Raw genomic sequence first — 13,499 nt, forward strand, 5'->3', positions numbered from 1 at the left:
AGTTCGCTGTTGGGGTGATGACAATATCTTGCAACAAGACAGAGGTGAGTTACCAATGCTGTGAATGTCCTGTCCTAAGCGTCACTTAATTAAAATGATTTGTGGTATTATGTTATATAAATTTTACCTCCATTTAAAAAAAATTGCCTTGACTGTAGAAAGCAAGTATGATTACTATCTCTGTTTTTATAAACGAAACTCCTCAGACACAGGAAGGTCAAGTAACTCATTGGGGGTTTCACAGGTAGTTGATAGAAGAGCCAAAATAGAAATCTAGGTGGCCTGATTTCAGAACACATACTCAAACAACTATACATTAATGGTCCTATTATTATTGCTTTCTGCTACTTTTTGATTTGACAAATGACAATAAAAGCTCAGAGCCAGCTCTAAAGGGGTTAAGTGTGGAGAAGGAAAAAGATCCAAAATATACTTAGAATGCATTCATGTGTGTGATTAAAGAACAATACTACCTGGTTATGCAATATTGTGAAATCACAATGCCAGTTTGTGAGAGCTCTTGAAAATTGGTCAAGGATTTTAACTGTTGGTGCTTCCTGGTTGTCTAATAAAATGACCAGTGTATCATTCAGTGAATTAATTTGAAGTCACCTTGCTCTTTGGCAACCAAGAAGAGTTATGATGGAGGCAGTGTGAACTATATAATTTCTACCTTATATTTATAGTCTTATTTCCAAGAGATAAGCAACTTTAATTAACATCTGTATCACGTAAACTGCCTACTTTTCCAGAGGGACCACACAGATAATATAGCCCAAGCAAGTTCAGATCATGTTACATAACATACAAGACTTTAGATAGCTAGCAATAGTAGCAAAGCATAATTAAAGACCCCAGGTAACTTAACAAACCCTTTGTCAGCTGATAAATTATTTCACCCCTTCTATCCGATGGTGGTTTCTCATCTCTTATGCTTACCTGGCTGCCTCCCAGGTCTGGTCATGGTCCTAGACAAAGTAAACAAAAGCACTTCAAGTCCAATTACTTAAAGCGAACCTCTGGCAGTGCTAAATAATTAGAATAATTTAAAAATTATTTAAAGAAATAAAAACTCTAGTTCAGCTTCCAGGCATCCAGACTGTAATTCTGAAAATCTTTTGGAATTAGAAGAAAAATTTTAGAGAGATGCTTTTTTTTTTTTTTTTTTTTTAGAGAGATGCTTTATTTTTATCTTGATTTTTTATTATGTGCAAACACATAGTTTTCTTGATTATTAAATATTTTCGACCTTTGAAAGCCAAAAATCTTACCTCCTCATTTTTAGGGAACACACCAATATTTTCTCTGTTTGCTAGGCTATCATCACGAGTCAACCTGGGAAAGGCATCTTCGTTGTCATATACATACATAGGAGGGTTGCTGGTTCCAAATGGAAATGTCAAAAACATTATTTTGGCTTTCTGTGTAAGATGTGTGTTGAGACATGATCATTTTCCTGATAAATACTGGGGTTGTTAACTAAAAGTTATGCATCTGTTATTGGCTTTAGCAACTTGCTTGTGTCCCACACTTGCCACTCACTCATCTCTACCCTTGCAGTTTCTATCTGAATCTTAAGTCCTTAAAACAGCCTCCTATGAAATCGTCTGTTTTAAAAACACTCATGAATGCTATTTTGTCTTCTGGAAGCTTTCCCCAGTCAAGTTTCCACCACCAAGAATACAAATACTGGCCATTTCCACTTTTAATCAATGTGCTAAGGAGATTATGCCCAGCTGAGGGTTTGCTTAAAATTTTCTATCGATATGAGTCGTACCCCTGTCTTCATGAAACCTCATTCAAGTGTCAACTCTTCCAAGGAGCCTTTACTTATCCAGCTAATGGCGTCCCTTCCTCTCCTTCCCTCTCTCCCTCCCTCTCTCCGTCCCTCTCTTCCTCTCTTCTCCCATTCTTATATCCATAAAGGTTTATCGAGTACCATCTACGTTTCAGACACTGCGAGGCACTCTATCAAGTACCACTGCCTTTCATGATTTGCAATACTCTGGCTGTCATCTGTCTTTGCTGGTACTGATTTTACACCACCCATATGGCTGTAAGCACTTTGGTTCAAGAACTTTAACTGATTCATGGTTGCATACACAAGTCAGTGCACTGTAGGGGAAAGGATAGAGATGGGGACACAGAGTTAGGACAATTAGTATCAGGCTCCAGGGAGTTGTAGATGAAGTCAAAAAAGAGAAGGGAGAATACTGAATCTTTGCCAAAGCCAGACCAACTAGACTAAAATTCTGAGTAGCTTATGATATTTAAGATCACCCCAAATGATCCATTCTTGGAAACTGTTATGTAAAAATTAGTTACGTTGGTATGTTTGCTGAAATATATAGGGGAACATATACTGATGTCTGCAACTTGGAAATGCAACAAATAAATACGATGACTTGTTGGATTGATAGATGTAGATATGTACTATGTCAAGTATTGCACAACCCCGATGATTGATTCTAAGAGGTTGGTTTGGGGATGCTCACTGTGAAATTCTTTGTTTTTTAGTATTGAAAAAGTTTTATATTCATTGTTGAAGAAAAGTTAGTTATGATGGAAAAAGAGATAAATCTTATTTTACCCACTGATCAATCTACAAACAGACAGGCTTATCTGTAAATATAGCCCTTGCATGTGTGTGTTTGTTTGCACATATGTGTGTTGTGAATCTGTAAAAGGTCCATGGGTTAGTAAACCTATTAATGTTAACTAGGTTCACAGAACATATTGATATATTAAGCTCATGTGCATTCATCTAATTTATTGTCTGCGTTGTCTATGTACAGTGAAGAAAATTCTTGTCTAATGGAGGGAGTGTTCTGGAAATAGTAATTCATCTGAAGTGTACATAAAAATGTTCGATGTAAAACGAGTTATGTGGTTTCTGAATGGATTTCACAGTGAAGCTGCTAATCAAAACAGGCCAACTTCAAGCCTAAAAAATCTCTCTGTCATTTTTTTATTCACATGCTAAGAAATGTTTTGGGAATATTTGAGGACTCATGATCATTTTGACCATTTCAAAGTCATTATTGAGAGGTAAAGATTTATCCAAGGGATCCTCGTTTATGTTCAAGTAGGCCTTCCTAAAGTAACTGCTGGCGAGGTGGAATATGCTAGAGTGTCTGAAACACTTAATGCATCTAGATCAATAAAATATATTTCAATTTGCAAAGTCAAGAGTGAAGGACATTACCAGAAATAACTGCATAATAAGACGGTTAAATCATTGTAGACTATGAATTAAGTGACATCCAATACACAGTGAAAGAAGATACCTGACAAAAACTAGGAAATGGCTTTTACTCTTCAATTTGAGCAATGCAATTTATAAAATGGAGCAATTAACTTTAAAGTGCCTTCCACTTATCTGAATTCTTTTGAGTCATCGGTGTTAAGCTTTAAAAGAGTGAGGGAAACATGGTAGAGCTTAGTAAATTTTCCCCATAAAAATATTTCTGAAATCTCTAATAACCTTAGCAATTGAGAATGAACAGACTGGTAAAAACTTTGGAATTACAGTTCTTCCTTGGGAATAATAATGGCAGAGAGCCCATGTTTCTTTCATGCAGGATATGATTCCTTAGGCATGAAAGACAAGGCAACAAACAGGTGGTTTGGAAAGTATTTAGCCTTTTTCATTATGAACTCAGGTGGCATATGAGTCATATTTTCTGTAAATCACTTAGAGGCAAAATCGAGCCCATAAAAGTTGAGCACTTTGGTGTTTGCTTTTTTTTTTTTTTTTTTTTTTTTTTTAACGTGCCCAGCAGAAGCTTTTACACATCAGGCAGGAACAAATGTAAGCTTAAATGCCTATGAGCTCAATATATCTTGATAAATTCCCTCATTACAGGGATATGGCCACCATGGCAGATGGTGTTTTTTAATGCTTTTAAACCATAGAGATGTCAGAGATGGTTTAATAAGAAACCAGATGACTTTAACAGACAAGAGTCTTCACATGAAATTATTATTTCTTTAGCTTCTTTACATTTGGACCCATAAGCTATAACCAAGGATTTTCCAGGTGCTATCAACAAAGAGATTCACACATGGAATAAAATGTGCTCTCGAGGATAACCAGGGAACAATCCACTTAAGCTTTTGTAAATCACTGACTGTTCTGTTCACACATGCATGCATTTCAAATGATCAATCAAGTGTGTATTACTCGCCAATTCTGTACCCAGTGCTATGGTGAAATGTAGGAGAAGTAAAAAGCACACAGCATGGCCTTTCAAGAGCTTCTAATCTGGCTGGAAACAATTAGTGAGTGACAAAAGATCCAATATAAAGGAGTATTAATTATGGAAGCATAGACTATAGAAATGAATTATTATTGAGACACAGAAATACATAGAATTGATACAGTATTTGCTTTAAACTCTCTTAACAGTTATCAAGGTACTGCTAACCTTTGTTAAGTTACAGCTTCTCACCCCTGGGAGAGTCAAAAGCTCATGGAAGAAAGAGATTCACTTGGCTCAATTAAATTCAATATACTTATTAAATAACTTACATAGGAAATATAATTGTTTCCCTTGTCATGCTTCCCTTTTGAGGAATATCTCTAGTCTTACGTAAATGAGAGAAAAAGCAGGAATCATGGAATTTAATTTTCGAATCATCTTTGTAGGTCTATCATTGTTTTGGCTCTATTTTTTTTTAAAGATTTTATTTATTTATGAGAGAGAGAGAGAGGCACAGACACAGGCAGAGGGAGAAGCAGGCTCCATTCCATGCAGGGAGCCCAATGTGGGACTCGATCCCTGGTCTCCAGGACCACACCCTGGGCTGAAGGCGGCCCTAAACCGCTGAGCCACTAGGGCTGCCCTTGGTTCTATCTTTGATGTCAATTGGAAAGGAACAGCATGTGAATGATTTTAAGTTTGCTAATTTACTCTTATATACATTTCAAAATATTCACAATACATAGCTGGCTCTCAATGCATATCTGTTCTACATCCCTCCTAATAATCATTTGCAAATATGATAACCTTGTAAAATGACTTCTGAAGTTGCATAGAACAACCCAAAGTAACTTCCATTATAAAAATCCTCCGAACTATATTTTACAATAGAGGTCACTTTTTCACCGCTCCTTATTTAAAAACAAATAGCAAAAGCCTAAGGAATCCAGTTATAAAATGGGCAGAGGATCTGAATAAGCACTTTTCCAAAGAAGCATATAGATATACAAATAGGTATATAAAAAGGTGCTCAACATCACTCATCATCAGGAAATACAAATCAAAACCACAATGAGACATCATCTCACACTGTTAGAATGGCTATTATAAAACAGACAGGAAATCACATAGGTTGGTGAAGATGTGGAGAAAAGGGAATGCTTGTGCACTATTGGTCCGAATGTAAATTGGTGTAGTCACTACAGAAAATTCCATATAGGGCCTTAAAAAGTTAGAAATACCTTATGATCCAGTAAGCCCCCTACTGGGTATTTATCTGAAGGGAAAGAAAGCACTGATTTGACAAGATATACATGCCCATATACATGTATATGACTTGTATACATATACAAGTAATTCATAGCAGCATTACTTAAAGTAGCCAAGCCATGGGAGCCACTTGAGTGTCTGCTGATGGATGAATGGATAAAGAAAGTGGGGTGTATGATTTCACTTATATGTGGAATCTTAAAAAAAAAAAGCAACAACAAAAAGACAAGCTCATAGATACAGAGAATGGTCTGGTGATTGATGGGTAAGATAGATGAAGGGGTCAAAAGGTACAAACTTCCAGTTATAAAATGAGTAAGTCATGGGATGTAATATACAGTATGGTGACTATAGTTAACAATACTGTATCATATATTTAAAAGTTTCTAAGATGATAGATCTTAAAAGTTTTTGTCATGGGGGGTGGTGTCTGGCTGGCTCAGTTGGAGAGGCATGTGACTCTTGATCTTGGGGTCCTGAGTTCAAACCCCATGTTGGGTGTAGAGATTACTTAAATAATAATAATAATAAAACTTAAAAAAAAGGTTCTCATCATAAGAAAGAGATTTACATCATAAGAAATACCATTTACATGATAGCCACATGTGGCGATGGATGTTAACCAGACTTATGTGATAATCATTCTGTGACATATACAGATATTAAATCATTATGTTGTACATCTGAAACTAATGTTATTTTTCAATTATATCTCAATTTTAAAAATTAGTAAAAAAAAGTTCCAATTAAAAAAATAAATAATTCCATTCATTTCCCATAGTCTTTCCTTGTTTATTCTGTATGTATCTTAGTTCATATAAGATGGTGTAAATGTTATAAAACACCTAAAAACACAAAGTCTAAAAACACCATGTTATAAATTAACTGCATTTATTTATGTCTTGATCCAACACTTATTCATTAAAAAATCATCTTTTAAGTATTCTGCTTTAATAAGTCTATTTGTAGCTCAAATATTTTAAACTGCCCTTTATTACAGACTGTATTGATATTTTAAATGAATCTCTCTCTCTGGATATATATATATCTGTATGCCTATATATCTTTATCTGTATCTATAAACTGCTCATTTTATTTTAAACCCTTCTCCCAAGACCTCATTCTTTTCAAAAGCATATGAATAACATTCTTAGCCTGTCTTCTTATACTATATTTTAATAACTCACATTCTGTTCTTCAGCATTCCTTTAAATGCTTTCTACTTTATGCATTTTCGCGTTTAGGAAACAATAATTTAGATTGAGTTTAAGAATGTTTAAAAGCAACACTCTAGATGAAAGCCTATGAAGATAAATAGTTTTCTTTTTTCTTCTATTTCCAACTGTTTGCTTCTTTGTGATCCTTGCCTCCTCTTGATTTTTCCTTGTCAGAACTCTGTCTTCTGGGTAACATTTATTATTACTAGTTCATTGTACCTATGCTAACGATTAGTACTCCTTCTTCCCCTTAAGTTTTGTTTTGTCACTTGTACTTTCATGGGTAAAACACATGATGCTTTCCTATCCTGGTCACTCTTTCTGCTCACAAGATCCCTGGACACCCTGTGTTGCTCAGTGAGAGGCATCTCCAGTGCTGAGAATGATGCCTGACCCATAGTTTACAGTTTAAAATGCCTGATAAGGAATGGAGCTGTTCAGTGCAATATCATTCCATCCTTACCATTAGCCATGAAAGTCATCCTGTCCTTGGGAAAAATTATACCACTGGGTTACTTTCTTCTCTGATAATTTAAAAAAGAATGAATTTTATTATTAATTGGAACATGGACTGAGCAACATGAAAAAGCATGTATTTTATTCAGTGTAAAGGATATGCTGGGAAATACCATTTACATGAACTTCCATGGGAATGATGCCACTGAAGTCGTGCAATGGAGTGGTTCAACTATTCCCTTTAGTAATGCTACTGAGTACAAAGTATTTTTTGTTCCCATTTAATTTCTTAAAAGTATTATTTATTTATTTATTTATGCACACACAGTGGGGAGCAGGGTGGGGAGGACCAGAAGGAGAGGGACAGCAGACTTCATGCTGAGTGTGGAGCCCAATATGGGGCTTGATCTTAAGACCTCGAGATCAGGACCTGAGCTGAAATCAAGAGTTGGATGCTCAGTGGACTGAGCCACTCAGGTGCCCCACTTGAAAGTACTTTCTAACATAAGTTTCTTTTATTCATTTATTCATTCACTCACTGTTCATTTATTTTTTACAGTATTATGGAGACATATGGCACTGTCATATGGCACTCTGAAGATGTAAGGTGTATGGCATGATGACCTGACTTCCATAAATTGTGAAATGATCACCGCTATAAATTTAGTTAATGTCCATCATCTCCTATAGATAAAAAAAAGATAAAGAAGAAAAATTCTTTCTTGTGATGAGAACTCAGTATCTATTTTCTTAATGACATCTAAATACACCACATAGCTGCATTAGTTATTTCTTAAAAAATATCTTATGTCATGATTGAAAGTATTTGCTCAATAATTCTGGAGTATGGGAAGAATTGATAAAATATGGGCAACTGGAACAACTGAGGTTGGTTGTTCATAATCTAAGATTCTGCGAGCACCTTTTTCATTTACACGTTTCTGGAGAATCTATTGGCATTGTGGGTCTGAATGCTGAGTCAAGAAACCTGGATTCCCATCTGGGCTGCTAATTATGACTTTATGGTCTTTGTTTCAAATAAAAAAAAAAAAACCCTCCGTCTCTAGAAGGATAGGACACTGCTGGTGTCTGAAGCTGCTCAAAAGAATGTAATTGAAGACTTGAAAAATATGCCTGTTGTTATACTTGGCCAAGTGCATAATCATGATGTTGGAAGGGACTTGAGGATCATTTTAAGAGACAAAACAGGTGAGTTATAATGACTAGACCAAGTTCCCATTTACAATGAAGGGCAATGCCAAATTCATTGCTTTTTCAAATTTGTCAGATTCTCCTTTTCCTTCACTTCACTTCTATGAAACAAACACAGATGTAAAAAATAAGCCTTTTCTAAATTCCTTGAATCCTTGAATTCCTTGAATCTCCTTTACAACTCTCAACAAATGCATGTTAATAGGAATAGAGTGAGTTAACTGGAGTTGAATTGGAGCTACTGTCTGAAGGGTGATAGTGAAGAAGATGATCTAAATCAGCACTTCTCAAACTTCAGTGTGGCTTACAAATTAGTCTGGAATTTGGTTTGACAACAGATTCTGCTGCTGTAGGATCGGGTTGGGATTTGAGAGTCCTCTGTTCTAACAAATTTCTAAGTGATGCTGATGTTGCCGGTCACTTTGAGAAGTGAATGTCTACCAGATGGTAGGAAAGCCATGTGGGAGAAAGCCTTTCATTTAGTAACTAATTTTATGTAAACTCATTTCTAGAGTGAAGGAAGCGACAACCTTCCTATGCTAGCTTTATGGAATACAGCAAAGAGTCAGCAGGCAAGTAGATGGCAGCCATGCTTCCTATAAACGAAGTTCTAGGCCACTGCTGAAAGCAGCACATGTTTCCACCATGTCTACATTACCAGGATCCTGGTTCCTGAGAAAGTGTCAAATTTTCTCTTTATTTCCTATTCAGATAGGACTGTAGGTGTTTAATATGTTTCAGAAAAGGTTTTTCATCAAACATGGTTAAAATCAAATTTAGATTCCTGGGGCAGCCCGGGTGGCTCAGCAGTTTAACACCGCCTTCAGCCCAGGGCCTGATTCTGGAGACCCTGGAGACCTGGGGTCAAGTCCCATGTCGGGTTCCCTGCGTGGAGCCTGCTTCTCCCTCTGCCTGTGTCTCTGCCTCTCTCTCTGTTTGTGTCTCTCAGGAATAAATAAAATCTTAAAAACAAAAACAAAAACAAAAAAACAAATTTGGATTCCTAAGGGCGTAAATTTCATTTGTTAGACAATTGCATTATCTGTAAAAGCTTCTTAAGGGTAGGAAGTAAGAGGCATGTTTTTTACAGTTTTGCTTGCTCCTACCACATAATATGGGAAGATAAAAAACACTTGCTTTTATTTGCAATAATTTAGTAAAGAGATAGTTCTTAAATTTAAAAAGATGGAAATTAGTTTTTTAGAATTTCCATATTTCAGTGATATGGATTCTACCTAAAACACCTAGTTTTTTTTTTTGTATTGAAGGATTTAAAATCACTAGATTGCATTCTTGAATTTTTTTATTTTTCATTTCTGAGATCAATGATTAAATTTTTTAGGTAACCCTTACTTTTCAGAATGAATTGCAATTTTTTACTCATTCAGCACATTTTATGTATTTCACTGGAAAGTAATAACTTAAGTTTACCTCATCAATATCATTTTTCCTAAGCCAGCCTTGGTTTTACTCACTTATTCCAGAACTTCACTATCCTTTGGAATATAGGCTCTGATTCTCAGGGTTTGTAACAGATATAAGAATGTCACATGTGTCATGGATGTCCATAGTCTGGAAAACATAGATGTTATTTTTCTTCTGCTTGATATAAAATATGTGGAATGGTAGAGTCACTTCATTTTTTCATATTGGGTCATTTTATTTTATCTCTTATCGATGGGAACACACAGAAAATAATATTTTTAGAGACCCGCATATCTCATAATTGGGAATCTACCTTCCATAGATGGATGACTGTTACAACAGATTTCCCACCAAATGATGTGAAAGTTTTGAAAAGATCATATATTTCTTAAGTATTTTCCCAGTAACTCAGTAAAATTATATTAAAAGTGTATGGCAAGTGTGAAAAAGGGATCAAATACATTTCAGTAAGGAAACTAGGCTCATGAGCCAGATAGCAAGTACGTCCATAACTAATATTAACAAGAACAACTAACATTCATTGGGCACTTACTAGTAGCTTTCTCTATATTCTCTTATTTCTTGGAGAAACTCTATGAGACTAATACTGTTGTTATCTCATTTTATGGATAGGGAAATTGAAAAAAGATGAGGTGAGTCAACTAAGTCACACAGCTAGTAAAGCAACTATCTTTATTGATCAAGTCAGAATCAACCTACTTCAAACGCATGCGCTTTTAACTACTACTTCCGAAAAAGGGGGAAATGTCAACATATTTTAATAGGAGCTCATTGCATTTTATTGCACAATAAATATGATTTTACTTCTTGCAAATTTTATCATTTCTATGGCAATTTTTCTAGTATTCAAAGAGATGAAGTCAACAACCGCACTATGCAGTCAGGATTTTAGTTCTAAGACTCAACCCCCAGGCATGCAATGAACCTATAATAGGAACTGTCTGTAGATGGAAGAATGTAGCTTTGGTCTTATATTTATGCTACAATGATACTTGAATCATCACCAGTAATAAAGACTCTGAGGACAGTGAAGTAAATATGCAAAATCAGAATGGTATTCAGCGTTTTCCTCCATTGATGTGTTGGCTTTGCTAAAAACAGCCCAGATTTTGCCTGAATTGTAAACTAAGCAAATATGACTAGAGGAGACACAGGGAACAGATGTTGATTTTTAAAAGACCACTTATCCATCATCACTTTTGTACATAATCAGCTGAAACCAGCATTCAATCCCTTTTCTTAAAATTGTTGTAAGTTTATCTATGAAGACTAAACCTCAAAGATTGTATGAGGAAAATGGAATGATTTCTTTTGAAAACTCTACTGTAATGATGATTTGGTGAAGTTATTTATAGATGATCAAATTATTTTCAATCTTATTGAATCAAGAAAGTTCGGAATTGTATTCCTGTACATGCTGTTTAAACACCATGACACATATGTAACATGATTAGATTAAGGAGTCAAGGGGCATTCTACCATTTCTTGACAATAAACAAGAGGTGTGAGTTGTTCTGTTATACACAAAAATGGAATATGGAGATTCCCTTGCAGAAATAAATTCAAATACATACAAATACTTCCGAACAGATGAACAGTCTTTTCCCAAGTTGGAGAAATACAGCATAAGGGTTCAGAAACTAAGATCAAAGCCAGCACCTGCTGCTTTCTAGAGATGAACATCAAGTTATTTAACTTCCCATGCCTTAGTTTCCATTTGAAAAATGGAGATAAAGTCTCACAAAGATAAAGAGACAGTGTTAGACCACTGAACACAATACCTAACAGTCAGGAATTGTACTAGTTTTCTATAATTTTTGTGGAGCATCATTAAAATCATATACATTTAACCTCTGGACAACATGGGTTTGAACTTCATGGGTCCACTTACACATGGAAATTTTTTTTCAATCAGTAGACATACAGTGCAGTAAATGCATTTTCTCTTTCTTACGATTCTCTTAACATTTTCTTTACTATTGTATGAATATACACTATAACACATATAACATAAAAATATTTGTTAATTGACTCTTTATGTTGTCTGTAAGGCTTCCAATCAACAGTAGGCTATTAGTACTTAGATTTTGGGGGAGTCAGAAGTTACATAGAGGTTTTCAAGAGTACAAGGGTCAGTAGCCCTAACCTCTGTGTTGTTTAAGGGTCAACTATAAAATTCCTCAGCACCAGGGAAATATTGATAAGTGTATGGTTTTTTGCTATGGGTCTGAACCAAGCAGAAAAATGACTGAGCAAACCAAGATAATTTTGAGGTCAACCTATTTCCAGAATAATTCTGAATAACAGAAAAGATTGATCACAACTCCATCTTCTATTTTTTTTAAGATTTTATTTATTTATTCATGAGAGAGACACACACACACACACAGACAGAGAGAGAGAGAGAGAGAAAGAGAGAGAGAGAGAGAGAGAGGCAGAGACACAGGCAGAGGGAAGTCCCCTGCTCCATGCAGGGAACCCAATGTGGGACTTGATCCCGGGTCTCCGGGATCACACCCTGGGCGGAAGGCGGCACTAAACCGCTGAGCCACCCGGGCTGCCCTCCATCTCCTATTTTTAAAAGCATTAGAGTAGTGATTTATTCTTTAGTTGAATCAGAACTAATCTTATTATTGGATAATGAAAATTTTCTGAATTTGGACATTGTCTCGCCAGTCATGGATAGGTGGACATATGTATTACGATTAGGCAAACTTACCATAAAGGTCTTAACAAAAAGATATTTTTAATATAAGGGTGAAGACTATGTTAGATGGTGGTAGTTTCCATTTCAAAGAATGAGATCAGCTGCTTGCTATCATGAATCCATGTAGTTATTTATCCTTGGCTTATTTTACCCATGTAGTTCAATCTTTCATCTGTTTTTGTTGTTATTGGTTCAAGAAAGTCATAGCAGTAAAAAAAAAATCAAAGGCATTGAAAATAATACTTAGATGTATCCAAATCATATGGAAATACTTACATTATATATTGTTTCGATTATCTATTTAGTGATTCTCTTTCTCTCTGAAATAAACAGATACCCTACTTTTAGCCAAACATAGGACTACCTCATAAAAAACTGCATTTCCCTGTCTTCCTGGCATCAGGACTAAGTTTTAGCTAACGAGAAGTAAAAGGAAGTGTTGACTGAAAACCTCTTTAAAAGACAAGTGGCAAAAAATAAATAAATAAATAAATAAATAAATAAATAAATAAATAAATAAAATAAAAATAAAATAAAAGACAAGTGGCATATCATACCCACTTTCATCTTATTTTTGAAATACAGATGTGATGCATGGAGCCAACTTGGATTATAATACCACAGATCAAATTCTATGGTGAACAGAGCGGAACATCTGAAGAAGCTTGAGTACCCTTTAGAAACAGAGCCATGTCAGTCCTGGCCTGCTTCTAAACTTCTTTTACATGTGAGAGAAACAAGATTGCTAAAGTTTACTAATCTGTCTTCCACAGCTGAATTTAACCCTAATCAATATATGAAGAATTTTATGTAGATTATTCATCCGAAGAGATGTTCTATCCAAAATGGATTTCTTTTAGGAATTACCATATGCCATATATCTTCCCTGGGAATTCACCATTCATATTAACAGAATAACATAATAAAAACTCAGAGAATCCCATAATAAAAAGAAAATGTTTGACTTCATTAATGTATTGATTCCCAAAT

General features: G+C 35.2%; 1 protein-coding gene across 21 annotated transcripts in view; it reads right to left on the reverse strand.

Annotated features, from left to right (window-relative positions):
* Window positions 1-13,499, reverse strand: part of CHRM3 (cholinergic receptor muscarinic 3) — a 506,233-nt gene that overhangs the window by 48,027 nt on the left and 444,707 nt on the right. For 4 of the 21 annotated variants that reach the window (XM_072755885.1, XM_072755881.1, XM_072755892.1 and 1 more), the window contains one exon: window positions 940-968. The exons of the other annotated variants lie outside the window; for them this stretch is intronic. The gene's annotated coding sequence lies outside the window, so the exon portion shown is untranslated. The remainder of the gene's footprint in view (window positions 1-939; window positions 969-13,499) is intronic. 21 annotated transcript variants of the gene reach the window in all.

Source organism: Vulpes vulpes, chromosome 4 (assembly GCF_048418805.1).
Source record: "Vulpes vulpes isolate BD-2025 chromosome 4, VulVul3, whole genome shotgun sequence".
NCBI classification, from domain to species: domain Eukaryota; kingdom Metazoa; phylum Chordata; class Mammalia; order Carnivora; family Canidae; genus Vulpes; species Vulpes vulpes.